Source organism: Bos grunniens, chromosome 10 (genome assembly GCF_055505025.1).
Source record: "Bos grunniens cultivar Pamir isolate PY7600 chromosome 10, Bosgru_T2T1.0, whole genome shotgun sequence".
Lineage (NCBI taxonomy): Eukaryota > Metazoa > Chordata > Mammalia > Artiodactyla > Bovidae > Bos > Bos grunniens.
In genome coordinates, this window is record NC_141174.1 from 40395882 (window position 1) to 40415506 (window position 19625).

Sequence of the window (19625 nt, forward strand, 5' to 3'; positions counted from 1 at the left end):
AAGGTATGTGCTTTGCAAGTTCTAGTGACCTTCTATTCATCCTGACCTTCTGTCTTTGCAAAACTGACTTGAGAACTGCATCTGAATCATAAATGACTCAACTTTTTCCATCTAAGGCACTTCTAAAATCAACATTGTTTTGGGAAGGATGGTAATAGTCATACAGTATTTGGAGTGACTATAGTTGTTCAGCCACTCTATAGGACTAAAATGCAAGTTGTAATTAAATCTAAAGCCTTAGGCTTAGTCTCTTTGAAAAGCAAAGCTGTTTTAGATTTGTGGTTTTAGGAGTGGCTATTTGGTTCTCTGTAAAATAAAATATATACATATGAAATAGATATAAATAGAATGGAATCACAATTAGTGACACACACCATCAGTACCATTGGGATTATTACAAATTATAAAATTGTTATTTCTCTTCTTTTCCTACAATGTAGAGATATTGCAAGGATTTTAAAGAGTAATATTTTTGTCCTTTTTATGGGAAGCAAATGCTGTGAGTCAGTGAAGAACACATGATTTAGATGAATGAACTTTTCTTAACAGTTAAAATCATTCATTATTCATTCACACCCGTACTGTTAGTTATTTCTCATGTCCCACTCCAAGATTCAATCTTCTTGTTATTCTCCTCAATCTCCCTTAATATGGTTCCCACCACCTGCAGTTTCTGAGGCAGTCTGATAAAGGGAAGAACATAGGTTGTGGCATCAAAGGGCTGGTATTTGAATTCTGACTTTGTAACTTATCAGCTATACAATGTCAAGGAAGTTACAAGAGTGCTACTATCCTCTGCTTTCTTATTACAGGGTTACCATGTTAATAGTTGTAATGTATTTGGAAGTGCTAGGCATCTCACATAATCAGTAGGTGCTCAACACATATGCATTGATGATGCTTTATCATTTGCTCCTTGATTTTGGACTCAGATGCTTGGTTTGTTTTCCTGTTTTATGTTTTTCTGGCCCCCTCAAGTGTTTACACCTTTTTCTGCTTAAGCATTTTTTTTTTGTCTTTGTTTCCTGCTTGACTAGTGAATTTGTACCATGTTAGATTAGCTATATTGTTGCAAAGGGAGATGTTAAAGAGTCTCTCTTTTAGGTAAGGAGGATCTGAAGGAAAGGTACTAATAACATGTATGACAAAATTAAATATTTATGAAGAAGAAGGAAAGATGACATAATGAGAATCTGAGTGTCAGCTGATGGTTTAAAATTTTCATAAACCCAAAGTCTAGCAATTCACACTACCACAGGGTGAAAATTTGGCAAATAACATTGACTATATTTTTTAGAATCTGTCAATCAATTCAATTAAATAATTTTCTATTGTTTTCCTATAGCTATAAATAGATCATTTAAGACATAATTTTATTTCTTAATATGTCTTCCTCAGCACATAGGCACAGCATAGAATTAAGAAGACTAAGAATGTTTGAGAACTAAGAAGACAGAAATTAATCAACCAACAGCTAGAACTTAGTACTATAGTGTTTTGATTCTTCCTTTTTTATCAGTATTTTGATTCTTCCTTTTTTTTTTTAGACAATGAAAACAAAAGGGCAGGTGATTTGAAATTAACACTTTGCTATCTGGACTTTTTTTTTTTTTAGTTTCGCTACATATTGTTAGATTCTTTAATCATGTATTATTCAATTAAAAACCAAACCAAGTAATCATCATCCTTAAGTGATGAAATACATGAAATGAAACTCTAAACAGAAGAGACAATTGAAACAGATTAGTTTCCAAGCTCAGTTTTCTTGATTGATACTGTCTTTTCAAAACAATTGGGTATTTCATGTTGTTAAAATAACAGGGAGAAAAGAATATATTCTGCCTGACTGTGTCTCTTTGGTCATCTTTTCACACTCTATTAGAGGCTTTATCTGACTTTTGTATTCCAACTTTATTGTATTTTTCCGGTGCTAGAAGAAACTTCAATGAGGACATGATAAATGGCCATATTAAATTGGGTCCCTCGCCCCTTTTTAATTAAATTCATTTAAATTTAATTTTGTAATTTTACTTCAGTAAACCATCTGACTCCAGATGTTGGATGCACTTTTTCTTATTTCTGTTCCCACATAATTGTACCTGTAAAAGATTTATAGCTGCAGGAGACATTTTGGAACCTTTTAGAGCATTTTTGGCATATGTTTCATGGATGACTGGTAACATGAGCAATTAACATCCTAAAATGTTGTTCTGCTCCCCAGAATATTTTTAATAGGATAAGTTACTTTTATTAGCTTGAACTTTAAACAAATAATCATCTTAAAGGAAACATTATCATCAAAATAACTCAGTTGAAACGGAAGGCCAACTCTCAAAGGAAATTGGTAAGAGTGGGGAGAAAAGACCCTCAGGCTAAAGGAGCCTTTAACAAAGACATAAATAAGAGGTGAGGATTGGCCTTTTGCTAAAACAAGAGCTATGAATTCCTGTTCCTTCTGATTGACTCTGAGTCACTGTAACGGGTATGTTGTACTGCATATATTATAGAATGATGGGTCACACCTCTGTCCTTGGGGAAAATGTAATCCTGGCTTTCAGTGATAGAAAACAGAGAACCACTCAGGCATCATCTACGTTGAAGGAGACCAAAGATGGAGGTTCTCATAAGTATTTTTATATGTTTAAGGAACGTATAGTTGCCATGAGGCCTAGAACTCAGACTTACTCCATTGATAAATGATCTTTACCACCAGCTCCTCTCAGGTATTCTTAAAACAACAAAAAAGGTCACTCATAGCTAGGCTTTCTTGTTATAAGAATTATTTGAATGTTTATGCTCATCTGAATCTGCCTTCTTGCTTTCTTAGTCAAAACAGATCTAATACCATACTTGATAGCTCACCTGGGACCTTGTCTAATGAAATTTCTAGTCCTCATCAAAGAAACATAGATGACTACAATCTAACCCTTAGATGACAACTAAAGAAAAACAACAACTACAAATCCACAGGATAAAGGAATCAATTTCTTCCCCCAAGTGAAAAATTATACTTCATTTTTTTATATACGTCATTGTGTCTTGATGTGTATGAAATATTCACACTGCAATAAACAAACTAGAGTATGGATTTTTGCCCAAACTTAAGGGATTTAGTGACCAAATTATCATTCTGTTCTTTTACAGTCTTGTTTTGCCAGGACAAGTATTTGTGCATTGAGGATGGGAGTTCTCTAAAAACGATGGTGTTTGACATTACTCATTACTGTTTCCAATTTCTCATGTTGCTTTGACTACCAAATAAGACTATTTAAAAATAATACCAATCACTGGGAGCAGGAAAAAGGTGTTTGTCCATAACTGACCAACAAGAAACTCACAGTCTACCTAGTTTCTATAATAATATAACAAAACAAGCTCACAAAATGATTGTTATTCATACTTTTACAACTTTACTAAATTTTAAATGGAAAATCAGTAAAGGCCTAGAGAGCAACCAGTGTCTGAAGCAGCAAATGGCACATGGCACATAGAGTATTATGAAACTGTAAGTTACTCAATACATTTGTTTAGAAAGTAACTAAACTAAATAGGAAAGTGCACTTAACAGATACAGTGTGTAGTGACTATTTACCAGTAGCTCTGATTCCTGCTGGGAATTAAAAATATGTGTCTGCCATGGAACTATAAAGAGAAGAATTTGGAATACATATGAAATGTTAAAATACTGCATACATTCTAAGTAATAAAAAAAGTAATTCATTTTGAAAATTTTAAAATGCATTATGCTTTCAGTTACTTCTGGAGATCATGCATGATGAAATCAAACAACTTTTAATGGAATACAGTTTTTACCTACCATAAATCTTGGTTAAATCAGAGCCTGGAGTAAATGTCTGAAATGCTGTATCCTCAGTTTATTTTTAAATTTGTTTCTTTACCCATTTATTCACCTACTATCTACTGTATTCTTTTTGGATCAAGGCAAGTGGTAGAACTTGAAAACCCTGAAATAAAAATCAGAGCTGGATCCTATTGCTCTCATCTGAATGAGAGAGAGGAGACTATAAAGCATTAAACAACAATGAATGAATCTTTTAAGAGGTTGAAATGAAGTGTTAGTCCTTTATTCTTACTCGGACCAATTTTCTAAGTACAAAGATTACTATACGCTGTAATCTGACATCGTATACACAGGCATCAGTTTTAAAAAAAAATGTCTACGTATGAGAGATACCCCTCAACAGTATTAGTCAGTGTTAAACCTTCTCATCTCTTGGGAAGTTGGTAGTATTGCTTTATGGTATAGGTAGAGTACATCTGAATAAAATGGATGAATTCTATCTTTAACTTCTGTGTTGGCCTGCAAGGCTAATGGGCTAATGGAGTCCCCCTCCCACTAAGGAATGTTAATTCCTTATGCTGTGCTTTAGCCCTTTAACCTCTTGGAACAGTACTGCTGTAGTTTGACATCCCTCACCTTCTCCTGAAATGCTACAGGAATTTATTTCACTGGACTCGAATAGTAAAGGAACTTGTCTTTCACTTCCAAGTTTTCACAGAATGCAAGGGCACTTTGGGGGCGTTTCTTCAGTGAATAATCCAAAGATCCAAAGTCTCCCTTCAAATTTTCCAGCCCAGTAAACACTTGTTCTAATTGCTCTCACTCATTCTCTGCTGGAGATTTTTGTGTGTGTATTGGCTATTGGTAGGTGTTCCATAATAAATGAAGGGTGGGGGGGGAAGCCCTATAAAAGACTCCGTGTTTTTGCTATTATGTTCTAATAAAAGGGCTTCCCTGATGGCTCAGAGGTAAAGAATCTGCCTGCCAATGCAGGAGATGCAGGTTCGACCCCTGGATCCAGAAGATCCCCTGGGAGGAAATGGCAACCCACTCCAGTATTCTTGCCTGGAAAAACCCATGGACAGAGGAGCCTGGCAGCCTATAGTCCATGGGGTCACAAAGAGTCAAACACAACTAAGCAACTGAGCATGCATGGACTAATAAACGTTACTTCGTCTACCTGTCTCATCCTTTGAAAGCCTTTCTGCAATTTTATGCTATGTGCCCAAATTCCAGAAGCATATCCACACTGATTTTTATATTACCTAAGACCTGACTTAGCTTAGTGCAAGGGTTTTAACTGTGATATTTTTCTTCTGTTTTATTTGATAGTACTGTCTAGTGATTCCCCATTTTGTCACATGGATTTGTAGAGCTTCTGATGTAGAGGAAAACACAGTGGATTCAGTTTTGATCATCAGTACCCTGCATGGAAGTATTTGGATTAATTGAACCAACTCCATTCTGACCCTGTCATGTGGGACACATGAGGATGTGGTCTGTATACAGAGAAAGATAAGGCCTTAAGACCATTGCCGCTCAAATCTTTTTTTCCCCAAGTTAAAAGGCATGGAGATACAGAAGGAAATATTTGAAGAAAGATTTGGGCCTTTTATTAATGTTTTCTTTAACATATAAAAGCATATTTGTGATGTGCGCTTCCTGCAGGGTAGGGAAACTCGATTTCTCTGTTCCACATACATATGTAACACCAAGTATTTTTCCCCAAGTGGAGCCCAACACTAGCAAGGACTAGTTTCATATTTGTTTTGTAATATCCTAAGGGCTGCTCCGATTCTCATTCTTGTTACCATTGTGGTAATGAACTGTATAAATTACACAGTTCTTCTCTGCCAGATGCAACTCATAAATCTGAAGAGAATATTTTTTGTTAAAAAGACATAATGATCATTTTACTGACAGAGTTTAAATGGTAGAAATGACATGCTTCTTTATATGGGTTAAACTATTACAGAAATAAATTAATAACTGAAGTACCAAATGCAGTTTCAAATGCCAGTAGGGTATAAGACATATTTGCATTTTCCTTTGTGGTCTTATTGAAGTAAGATACATTTTCAATGTATCGTTTCCTTTAACTGATTTCCTTTAAAGACATGACATCGTTTCCTTTAAAGACATGACATAGCAAGAATCCACAATAGGAAAGACTTTAGTAGGGAGAGAAGCGACACTGATAGAGATCAGAATTGCCCAAAGCGTGCGTCCTGGGACACAGATCTCAGGAGATATTGGTCAGTATAATGATCCATTGGTCATATCAGTTTGAGAAACACTTCTCATATTCCTGCTATATACTACATTCTCCACAATCCAAAGGGTCTGGGAAATGTTGCACTCATGGAGAATCCCACACAACAGTACACAGCAGTAGGTTAAATGCTCCGAGAATATTGCAGCTTAACACTTTTAACCTATTGTTTCCCAAATTTATTGGACTTCTTTTGTTTCTGTTAAATTTTATAGTATCCCATGGAATTATGATTCCATGGAAAACACTGGTTTCAGTAATACTAGCTTTTACATATTATACATGAATTGACTTTAAAAGGAAAAGAAATACACACATGAGAAAGAACATTGGATGTGAGATTAGAAAACCTCAGTACAATATAACAACCTAAATGGAAAAAGAATTTGAAAAAGAATAAATACATGCTTATGTGTAACTGAATCACTTTGCTGTACACGTGAAACTATCACAACATTGTTAATGAACTAGACAGCAATATAAAATACAAAGTTTAAAAAAAAAAAAAAACAGGTTAGATTTCTGTCTGCGTGTTGCTAAATACATGATGTCAGGGACATTTCTTAAGTTTGCTGTGAAATGGGAATAGTGTTATCATCTCTTACTGACAGGGGGCTACTAGATCCAAATTCTAAAAGAAACAATACTCTGATTCGTGGCCTTACTACCACTACAGCTGCTACCACTATTATTATCTACAAAAGCTAGCTATCCCTCAGAACTAGTCAAGAAATTCTTGCTTATCCTGCTAGAACCCTTCCTGACTCCCTAAACTGTCTTCTCAAGTCTCTGAGGAGGCTAAGAGAAATTGTATCTTAGAGAAAAAGAGAAATGGGGTGTATGAAACAGGATAATCAAATACATTCCTTTCAGATAAATTACTTTGAAACCATTAGCTCCCCAGGAGACATACAAGATTCAGATGTTTTATCAGGTTGCATCACAGACTTAAGCTAAAAAAATATAGAAAAAGAGAGAATTTGAGTATTTTATTAGCAACCACAATACGTAGGTGAATTTAGATGTAATATGGTCCATCTACCTGCCCATATTGCAACAGATTTAAAGAGAACAGCAATTAATTAACCTGTGAAAATTTATTTAGCTCAGCACTATGGGAGATAAAGAGAATAATATAATTTTTGTGTGTTAATCAAAAACCTTGCAACCAACCTGTGGAGCCATTATGAACACATGGTATAAACACTGATCAATCAATCCCTGCTTTGCAGGAGACCAAAATATTTCCAGTTTTGACTACATGCTGCATTTACAAGAGCAAAAGGAGTTTTAAGAATAGAGAGGCAGAAAAGTCTTCAGGAAGAGATTTGGGCTTCAGCTGGCCCTTAAAAAATTGGTAAGATGGTTGTCATGATTTTTGTCTTCCCATCACTTTGGTGTCTGTGTACACTGAGTATTGTAGGTACTCAGATACTCAATACAGATGGGTTATGTAATTGGGTGAATAGACCAGAGGCTGGGAGGAAGGAAGGAGAGAGGGAGGGAAGGAGGGAAGTGGGAGGGACAGATGGAGAACAGTTAAAGTAATAGGACATTCCAGCTCTCAAAGATGTAGAGCAAGTACTGGTACATGCCAGGCCTCCTGTAGAGCAGAGGTCCCCAACCTCTAGGATCTAATACCTGATAACCTGAGGTGGAGCTGATGTAATAAATGTCAAAATAAAGTTCACAATAAATGTACTGAGCTTGAATCATCCTGAAACCATCCCTCCACCCCATTCCATGGAAAAACTATTTTCCATGAAACTGGTCCCTGATGCCAAAAAGGTTGGGGACCACTGCTGTAGAGGATATGTGAGCCCAGAGCCTGCCCAACCCTCAGGAACAAGCAAGCTGGAGGCAGCTGTGATACAGAGTAGACAGAACCGAAGTTACCATTAGATGTGAGCCGCTCAGTTCCTGGCTCTGCCACTCCCTACCTGTGTGACCTCAGTAAATCTTACATTTTCTGCATCCTCTTATACAACAATGTGCTTTCTTGTCAGAGTTCTTGTAAGAATTAAATCAAGGTCTGGGAAGTTCATTAGTAAACTGTTAGACAGCTGTGAGACAGTCTTGTTATATATGGAAGAGGTGAAACTCCAGGAGGTCATGAAATATCCAATCTAGCCAATCCTTCAGAAATCTGGTGTGAAGTTCTGAGGGATTTAATTTGACGTGGATTTGCAATATCTGTGAGAGGTGTGCTATTACTCTACTTTGTGTTTTTGGTAAAGCAATAGAACACTAACAAAATTGTGTACTTGGCTCTACAAGAAACCCCTGCCTGAGAAGGAGTATAGTGGTGCAGATGGTATACTTCTGAGTATTTTATGGTCAAGACCTCTCTGCTGGGTCTTGTTGAAGTCCATCAATAACTAAAATAGCTTTAAAAGGATTTATTTTTAAGGTGCCTGTTCTTGGTCCCCAAGAGTTTTAAGGCCCTCAGATTTGTGTGACCAAACCCATTGACTTTCCCAATAATTAAAAAATTCAGAGTCTCTGGACTTAGTGGTCACTTAGCAGACAACCATGAAAAGGTTTGCTTACTTTTTCATGCCTTTGAATGATGTATCTCATTTAAAGTGTCAAAAGTGTCTGTGTGTTGGTTTGGAGCTAATCACTATAAGGGGCCCATACAGCTGTATCTGACAGTGAGAGGCTCCTGTGGCCAGCTCACGTGCTTTCTGACCTGATTCAGCAACCACTCGCTGAGTATCTCAGACTTTTACCAGGGAGGGGAAGTAGCGAAGATCCAGTGTGCTTGTGCCAGCTACTCTTTGATTTTAACACTAAATTCTTACTCCTCCTTCTTTCCCACTTAACCCCATTCTCCAAGGAATCTCCTTCTTGGTATGCCAAACCATTTTCCCTGCTACAGAGAGAAAGAAAGAGAATTCCTTTTTGCTAGCATGGGAGCCTGTGGCTAAGGAGGAGGGGACCACTCATACTTGGCCTGGGGCCCGTTTTCACTTGCACGATTACTCCCAACTTTCACTTCCTCAGTATGTGTTTGTTTTCTCCTTGTCTGTGATCATCCAGGAAGTACTTTTCTCTCTTTGGCATTTCATCAGGGCAGGGGCTGATCTGGGAAAAGCAAGTTAATTGTGCCTCCTCTGATATAAAATATGAATAGTTTTTAATGAGGCATATGGAAGGGCAGAAAACTTGGGACAGAGACGGGCTAATGTAAACTGGGTCTCCCATTTGGCAGGTCAAAGAGTTCAGTGTCTGTGCCTGGAAGTGCTAAAGCAGAGTGAAGAGACAGGAGAAAATGTATAAAATGCTGGAAAACAAAGAAAATACATTTCCTTTCAGGGTTATAATTGGCTCCCCCTGCCTCTGTTCCACCCCAGCCTTACACATGCCCAAGGTAATGTCTCAAAGTCCAGATGAATGTTGATAAGATATGAAGATGGCTACCTACCTTCTGAGATGTATGTGTACATTCTGTTTGATTGCTGTCTATAAAGATGCAATTTTTTTATTTTTATTTTTTTCTAGAAAGAAAAGCATAGAAAAGTTGTAAATGCCATCTCTTGAGAGGACTATCAAGACTTTGTCACATGTTGCCACCCTCCCTCACTCTTCACCATTCCTGTGCCATTTCAGCAGTGTGGCTTCTTGGATGGGGTGGGGGCGGGGTACTGAATGGCAGTATTGAGCAGTCTTGCCTGGGAAGCCCAAGTCAGGCCGGGCAAAGCTGTCTCAGTTAGGAACCCCAACCACTGAGTCTTCTTGTGAAGCAAGTTATAAAGGCAAGTCCTGTGGATCACAGATTGATGGTCATTCCTGTAGCTATTAAACAACCAGTGACCTGGAGAGAGGTTAGACTCTGTTCAGGACTCAAGATATGATTTTTCCTTATCTTGGTTGAAACAAATTTTAACTTAAAATTTTTTTTTTTTCCCTTGAAGAACACAGATGAAACATAGTGGGTGTATGATGTGAACACCTGGCTATGGTGAAGTGCCTGTGGGTGCGAGGTTTGGGTATCACTTTTTCCACTACATCATTCTAGGCCTCTGTTTTGAGAATAGATGGCTATTACTGTGCAAGACATTTTGTAATGTGAGTCTTAAGCCTTCTCTTTATAATCTTTGATTTCTGATGCTTTTACCTTATAGTTGGGTATCATCATCATTATTATTACTTTATTAAGTTAAATTTAATAAATAATAAACTAAAATTTTATTTAGAAGAATATCCTTCAAGTTAGCGGAGAAGCCTGGTAGGCTGCAGTTCATGGGGTCGCAAAGAGTTGGACACAACTGAGCAACTTCACTTTCACTTTTCACTTTCATGCATTGGAGAAGGAAATGGCAATCCATTCCAGTGTTCTTGCCTGGAGAATCCCAGGAGTGGCAGAGCCTGGTAGGCGGCCATCTAAGGGGTCACACAGAGTTGGACACGACTGAAGTGACTTAGCAGCAGCAGTAGCAGGGCTTCCCTGGTGGCTCAGCAGTTAAGAATCCGCCTGCCAATGCAGGAGTTGTGGGTTTGATCCTGCATCCTAGGCCGGGAAGATCCCTTGGAGAAGGAAATGGCAACCCACTCCAGTATTCTTGCCTAGGGAATTCCATGAACAGAGGAGCCTAGTGGGCTGAAGTCCATGGGTTCCTTAAAGAGTCGGACATGGGACATGACTGAGCGACTAAACAACAGTGCTTCAAATTAACATTTAAAAGCACAATCTGAGTATAACACCAATTGAAACACTATCTTTCTCCCCTTCTAACATTGCTTACAGTCTAATGGCTCCAGGTCCACGCTTTGCTCTGTATCCTCATTACGAACACAGTTTTCTCTCTGCTTCTCTTTCCACTGTTCAGCAAACTTGCATCCTCCCTTGGCGATCCCAGATTGCCCACAAAGCACAGTTTCCTAGTTGGCTGGATGGAGCTGTGGGCTGGACATGGGGCTGGCTGGCAGCATTACCGCTGTGGGCAGCAGGGGCAGTTTTGTCACCGTGCCTTAAGGTCCAGCATGTGAACCGAGTGAATCATGCTGACCTCAATTCCAAGGGCATCCACAAAAATGCTTCTTGGGTGATGTTTTCAATACTCCCTCTCGATTCACATGCACATAAGAACCGAACAGTTTAGACTTCAGATACAGTGCAGTTGAAAATGCCTCTGACATCAAGATGCGTCTTATGTGACTAAAAGATATTTTAGTGTTTCTGTTGAAATAAGGATAATAATTATAAATAAGCCTCTCATGTATTTCATAAAGGTGTGTATGCACAGGACTTTGTATTCATTGAGACAACCTTGACATGTGTTAAAAATATGAATGGCTTATTTTTATTATTTTAAATATTTACCCCAGCCATCATCAAGGTGACATGGCTCTGCTGGGGTAGGTTTTTGTTGTGATGAACAATGCATGAGACTATTGAGGCCTAAACAACATTTTCTCCTTTAAGAGGAAAGCTGCATGTTCAAAAAATCATTAATGAGTCTAGAAAAGCCAAGAGTATTCAGACCTGGTAATGCCCTCAATGAAAAAAACTGGCAGAAGAGCCAATGTCCACTCTACAAAACTATAGGTTTGATTTTAAGTCCTCTATAACACAGAGATAAGAAGAGAGAGAAGGAATTTCCTGGCTGTCGTGTAGTTAGGACTCCATGCTTCCCTGCAGTGGGCACTGGTTCAGTCCCTGTTTCAGAAATAAGATCCTGCATGCCCTTTTGGGTAGACAAAAAAAAAAAGAAGAGAGTGGAGAGGGTAGGGGCATATTTCTGTGAATAAATATGGCTTATAAATATAGATCAATAGAAACATAGCAATTTATGTTTAGGCTGGTGAATTTTAGAAGGCGGGATCTTTTCTTATTAAAATCCAACAGCTTTCTGATTTATTCTCTCCTTACCTTCCCCCTCTTTATATGTGTGTGTGTGTGTGTGTGTGTACACAACCTTGCATGCTAAGTTGCTTCAGTCCGACTCTGCAACACTATGTACAGTAGCCCACCAAGCTCCTCTGTCCATGGGATTCTCCAGGCAAGAATTCTGGAGTGGATTGCCATGCCCTCCTCCAAGGGATCTTTCCAACACAGGGATCAGACCCACGTCTCCTGCAGCTCTTGCATTGCAGGCAGATTCTTTACTGCTCAGTCACCGTGGAATCCCCCTTTATATTTTGTTGTTTTTCAATCACTCAGTTGTGTCCGACTCTTCAGCTTCAGCATCAGTCCCTCTAATGAATATTCAGGACTGATTTCCTTTAGGATTGACTGGTTTGATCTCCTTGCTGTCCAAAGGACTCTCAAGAGTCTTCTCCAACACCACAGTTCAAAAGCATCAATTCTTTGGTGCTCATCTTTCTTTATGGTCCAACTCTCACATCCATACATAACTACTGGAAAAACCATAGCTTTGACTACACGAACCTTTGTTGGCCATATATATATATGTATAATATATATATATGTAATTTACATATATACATATACATAATGTATATTAGTTTGGTTCAGTTGCTCAGTCGTGGCCGACTCTTTGCATCCCCATGGACTGCTGCACACCAGGCTTCCCTGTCCATCACCAACTCCCACAGCTTGCTCAAATTCATGTCCATCGAGTTGGTCATGCCATTCAACCATCTCATCCTCTCTCATCCCCTTCTCCCCCTGCCTTCAGTCTTTCCCAGTATCAGGGTCTTTTCCAATGAGTCAGTTCTTTGCATCAGGTGGCCAAAGTATTGGAGTTTCAGCTTCAGCATCAGTCCTTCCAATGAATATTCAGGCCTGATTTCCTTCAGAATGGACTGGTTGGATCAAGGGACTCTCAGATGTCTTCTCCAACACCACAGTTCAAAAGCATCAATTCTTCAGGACTCAGCTTTCTTTCTAATGTGTATTATATATACATATATTTTCACACACACACACACACACACATATATAGGTGCATACATCCACACACAGTAAGTAATCAGCCAAAAAAAAAAAAGTTGAGTGACTTGACTTTGCCCAAGAGGAAACATAATAGGCAAATGTGCTGAAGATCATGTGGCCACACTTGAGCTGAAACTCTAAAACTAACCTCTCCAAATTATTAGTTGGTTTTGGCATCGCTTTTGAGAACTCCTGTGTTTTCCAAAATGAAACAATTCAGCTTAGAAAAACTAAAACTCTAAATGATCAAATGTAAGTCCATTTTGCTTTGGTGAGAAGTGTACATTTTTAAGATGTGAAAAATCATTTTTAAAACTATGAAATAAACTAGGCCATCAGTGATTTGTCAAAAACATAATAGTTTATATTTAAAGAGTGGGTAAGATGATTCATTTATTATTTGTGAATGGATTCTTCCAATGTTTGTAGGGTGCTCAAAAAAAAAAAAATTCATTCAATCCACAAAAATTTTCTGAGTCTTTATACCAGAGATTGGGCAAAGTGCTGAGCAAGAGTGGCAAAGCACTATTTACAGGCTATAAACAAACTCTAATCTATAATTACCAATTGTGATAAATGCTATTTGTTCTTTAGTATTTTAGATATTATCACTTCCATCTTAATTATACTCTTAATTTCTTTTGCTAAGCCTTTTTCAAGGACAGTGCAGATGTACGTTTGAGTCAGGCCTTTGAGTTATTTACATTGCTGGAATACTAATAAAAGGTAGTACATTTCTTGATTCTTACACATATATCCAAGTATCTTACCATTATAAAATGTGCCTTTTAAACAACAGCTTGTCATACAGAGTAACAGCAGTAAAAGCAACAATGGAGACTTCAGTGACATTTTATTAACCAATTTCTCCAGCTAGGTTGAATAATGATTTTTTGCCTCAAAATACCAGGGTTTAGATTTTAATAAATATCAACCATTTGTATAGATATTTGTGTGATCCTGAATTTAATGTATCTTTAGCCTTATTTTTCCAGAACATTTTTTTGTCGAGCACTGCAATTTAGTGTTTCATAGATTACACATTCTGGACCTCAATTTTAGTTGAGGTTAATGATTAATTAGAAAAAATAATTCCCTGAAGTTGTGGCGTATAGTAAATGTCTGATTTACATAGATAGGGGCATACTTTCACTGCCTTGGAATCCATGGTAGCTCTTAGTTTCTTGGCAAAGCATGATGGAGTAAACATAAAATATGACTTGGATGTCAAAATTAATTTCATTATAAGATGTGGAAAAGATTAAGAGAAAGATACCATTAGTTCTCTGATAGTCACATTCTGTCCAGAGCCCCCTTAATGCTTTTGAAAATGTAACCTATGAGATGAGCATGCAGTGATTACATCAAAATTCTGAGTGTTAAGATTGTTAGCAAGGACATAAGTTATTATCTCAATGAAGACCAACATCCCAAAAAAGTCAACTAAAATTATAAATGACTATGTGAAGGTGGCAGACTGAAAGTGAGAAAGTCAAATATGAAATAATGACAGCCATCTAGATTCTCAAGGATGAAGCCTCAGTTACGACGGTTAACAGAAAGGGAGAAAAGTTATGCAGTAAACCTTGGGCACGGAGAAGGCGATGGCACCCCACTCCAGTACTCTTGCCTGGAAAATCCCACGGACGGAGGAGCCTGGTAGGCTGCAGTCCATGGGGTCGCTAAGAGTCGGACATGACTGAGCGACTTCACTTTCACTTTTCACTTTCATGCATTGGAGAAGGAAATGGCAGCCCACTCCAATGTTCTTGCCTGGAGAATCCCAGGGACGGGGGAGCCTGGTGGGCTGCCGTCTCTGGGGTTGCACAGAGTCAGACACAACTGACGAGACAGCAGCAGCAGCAAAAGCAAAACTTGGGCATAGTAGTTTGGTTTGGGGACTGAAAGAGAATAGCAAAAATAAGATAACTTGTTTCAAGTCTGGTAATGAATATTGAAAGGACTGACAAAAATAAGAAAGTTAGGAGGAAGCAGTTTGAGAATAGGAGTTTAATCCTATTGAAATGAGTACGTTCAGGATGGCCCAGATTGACATACCCCACAGTTTGACAATGACATGACAATGAAGCCAAGGAAGAAAGGTTCTGGATCTAAAGGAGTAAACTATTTGAATCAAAGCAGATACTTTTTTCTTCTTCCATCTTCTATCCCTCTCCCTCTTCTTGCTACATGCCATCCTGATCATTTTCTGCTGTTTTCCTTATTTTGATTGCTTTCAGGAGCAGTGATATATAAATATAACTTTGTTTTCCTCAGCCTTCAGAAAGATTAACTAAAGGCAGGTGACAGACTATTGGACTGAAGCTAATTCATGAGTCATATCTGTGTTTGATCCAACTTTGTATCCTACGCAGCATGTAAATAGTGTTTGGTATATAGAATTCATTCTGCAGATGAATAGTATATAGTCCCACATGGCATAACTCCCTCTGAATCATATGTGAGGTCCCATTGACTAACCCAGAATCAATCTGAGGGCAAGACCCAGTGCACAAGAGAAATATGTGTGTTTATATCAGTGTGTTCTTTGTAAGAAATATGCCAGATGGGAAGAAGAAAGGAGCCTTCCTTTGACCTTTAGAGGGACTAAACACAGCTGGTCATCAGAAACAACACACACACACATATACACACATAGACTACAGTTCTTTGACAGCTTTATCTTGATCCCAAAGAAAGATAATAAATGTTAAAAATAAATCACTTGCTTGCAAGTTAGTGGAGAATGGCCAGATTTTAAACTTAACTATGTTGGAAACACCATATTCAAGTTGCAGTCCCTTTTTGTACTTTGCCATATTCTTCATAGATTTTATGGTAGGGAAGCGGGACTTCTTAGAAGGTCATACTTAAAAAGACTGCTTCCCTGAATGAGGAAGAAAATATTCTAAACAACAGTCTGAAATTTCTGTGATGTTGCTACAGTAGAAGCAGCCTGGTTTATAGGTCAGTCCCTGTCTTGGATTCCACGATCCTTCAAACCATTAGTGACATAGATTATGTTCTCCCTCTCCTGTCTCCTTCTTTCATGATAAACTTTGGCATTATGGTAGAAACTCTGTTACACATGTACCTTGTGTTCTGTAATGTACACACTCACAGGCCATGGTGAGAAACAAAGAACTGCATATGGCAAATCTGAAGATGTGTGATTCCCTTTGCAATCAGGCCAGATTTATCTCCTTCTGAGCACATTAGCTAAGGGAGGTTCTGAGGTGGGTGTCTGCTGACTCCACAGAATGCTCTGGCTCAGTTTGCCTTAGTATGAGCTGGATCTTGAGAGAGGAAAGCTCTTTCTGGATAGAAGCACTACTGACTGGAATAAGTTGAATCTTTCACCTGATTTTCACCTGATGAAGAATTTCAAGTGTTTTTTTTTTTTTTTCAAATGGTTTCCAACCAACTTCTGTGTACATCTCAAAGAAGAATTATGCTGTGGGTCCTTTAAATAAACAGAAAGATGGCATGGAAAAGACGAGTGCTCACCAAATACTCCTTATACTTCTGAGTAAGTATCCTTGCAGTTTAGTAGGAGTGATATGATTAGCTTTGGCCTAAGGGCTCTGAAGGAGGTGGCATGATTCACTCTAAGGCTGAGGCAGAAAGAAGCCTATGCTCAGCTAATCAGTCTCTCATCCCCAAGGAAGCTGAGTGTTCCAGTACTTTGGTCTCTGGTTAACTCTAGAGAGGATAAGCCCCCACCATGTTCGACAGTGTTGTGGTTCAGTTGCTCAATAGTTTCCAAGTCTGTGACTCCGTGGACTGCAGCATAGGAGTAGTATGTAAATAAAAGCTTCCCTTCCTATGTTACGATGCTGAGATTTGGGGGCTGTTTGTTACCACGTCACTGATAGCCTGACCTGATTAATATAGATAATAACCATTTGTGATGCTTTAATAGACTCTAAATGATTGATACATATTTAAAATATTAATCTAAAGCAGAAATTTAATCTTTCAATCCTATGATGTAGAAAAGTGCTGTGGGAAAATGATTGCTGGGAACCAGCATTAAAAATTGGTGGTTTGGTTGTCTGTCCCTCACTGAAACTTAAAAGAGTATTCCTTTTCTCATTCTAAAAGGGGACTTTTCAGTAGTTCCTTAGTCAAATACCTGGTTAGCCTATTGCCCTCTCGTGGCTATTCCAAATTGTTTTCTGTGCCCGTGCAAATTATTTTGAAGACCATCTAGTCTCCTGATTGGAGAAGGCAATGGCAACCCACTCCAGTATTCTTGCCTGGAGAATCCCAGGAACAGAGGAGCCTGGTGGGCTGCCATGTATGGGGTCGCACAGAGTTGGACACTACTAAAGTGACTTAGCAGCAGCAGTCTCCTTATAGGCTTGGAAGGCCTACAGTGATCTTGATGACAAGGTCTTGTATTACTATGCTTTTTATTACTAATACAGTCCATGATTCTGTGGAGCAATATTAAACGTTTACTGTTGAATAAATCAGCATGCCAAAATCATTAGTTATCTACAAGTATGTAGGAAAGTTTTTGAATAATCAGTTCCAATCCAACTGAAAATCAGTTGTACAGACTTCCCTTTGCACATTTTCCTACATAATATTAATTATATTCCTTTATCCTAAATTATTCCCCACCTTCACAGTCTGATATTAACAAAGGAACTAAGCACTATCTATTTGTTTAAGTGGGAAAAGAAGTGATCTGCCACCTTGAATACCAACCTGGATGACTGGCTGGCTCTTAATCACTTTAATTCCCTCTGACTAAAGACCTGCCTTCAGGAGGCCTGTACAGCACTGATTTGGATGAGTCAGACCCCAATGCAAACGATCCAGCCAATTTGCTATAATTACGAATTTTCTTTATTCTTATAGGTGAGACAAAATGAAAACTTTGGGCCTGATTTTTGTTTTTTTCCAAACAACATAGTACATTTCCACTCTTTCTACTCTTTGCTTTGACACCATCACAGATAACACCCTAAAAATCTCTTTGACTCAAGAGCCAACTATAGTTCTTTTTCTCACTCTGCCCTTGTTGTGACTTAAGCTTCTACCAAAATCTGCGATGAGTTAGGGGGTGGCCCATAAAAGCTGTTTCATTCTTAGGACTTCTAGTTTATGACTGCTAACAAATTTGGATGGTGTGAATGAATTGTCTGGCATCATGTATTCTAAAGTGAATTTCCTGTCTTTCCCACCAAATCCATTCAACGTGTAGTCTTCTCCATGTCAGGTGCTCAGACCAAAGTATCTTGGAGTTAATCTGTGATTTTCTCTGCTCTCACATCTCACATACAATCTTTCAGAAAATCCTGTTGACTCTATATTCAGAATATATCCTTAACCCTACCCCTTCTCACCATCTCCATTGCTACCACTGTGGTACAATCTTTGATCATTCTTTTCTTCAAATTGGAATATAGCTGCTTCACAATGTGGTGTTAGTTTCTGCTGTACAATGAAGCTATTCAGCTATATGTGCACATGTGTCCCCTCCCTCATGGACCTCCTCCCAGTCCCTCCCATCCCACCCATCTAGGTCATCACAGAGCCCTGAGCTGAGCTCCCATGCTACACAGCAGGTTCCCACTAGCTATCTGTTTTACACATGGTAGTGTATACATGTATCAATCCTAATATCCCAGTACCTCCCAGCCCCCCACCCCTCCTGTGTCCATATATTCATTCTCTACGTCTGTGACTCTGTTCTTTCCCTACAAATAGCTTCATCTGTACCATTTTTCTAGATTCCACATGTATGTGTTAATATACCATATTTGTTTTTCTCTTTCTAACTTACTTCACTCTGTGTGACAGACACTAGGTCCATCCACATTGCTTCAAATAACCCAACTTCATTCCTTTTTATGGCTGAGTAATAACTCCAGTGTACATATGTACCGTTTCTTCTTCATCCATTCCTCTGTCCATGGAGTGCACTAACCTTCTGAATGTCTCTCTGCTTTCTCTCTTGATTCCTTAGAACCTATCTTAGCACTACAACAGGAGTCATCTTTTTTTTTTTTTTAAACTTTACATAATTGTATTAGTTTTGCCAGATATCAAAATGAATCCACCACAGGTATACATGTGTTCCCCATCCTGAACCCTCCTCCCTCCTCCCTCCCCGTACCATCCCTCTGGGTCGTCCCAGTGCACCAGCCCCAAGCATCCAGTATCGTGCATTGAACCTGGACTGGCGACTCGTTTCATCTTTTAAAATGTAGTAAAGACCTTGTCACTCCTCTACTCAAAATGCCATAATAGATTTTCATCTCACACACAGTAAAAGCCAAGATCCTTATATAGCCTATTTGTTCCTCTAGGATTTAATGCTTTCTTATATCTCTCCTCTCCTCTCATAAAATCTCCTAACTCCTTGCTCATGGTGCTCCAGCCACATTGGTTTCTTTGCTGTTCTGAAGCCCTCTTTACATGCTCCTGCCTCCAGTCCCTTGTACTTGCTCTTCTTCCAACAGGTATGTTATTTCCACAGATGGCCAAGTCCCTTGCCTCCTTTAAGTCTGCTCAAATACCACCTTCATGAGGCCTACCCTGATCAGTGTCTGTTGTCCTCACCCCAAAAGTCCCTTATTCTGCTTATCCACTTAAATGTCTCATTCATTTCTATTGTTGTTAGCTTGCCTCCTCTA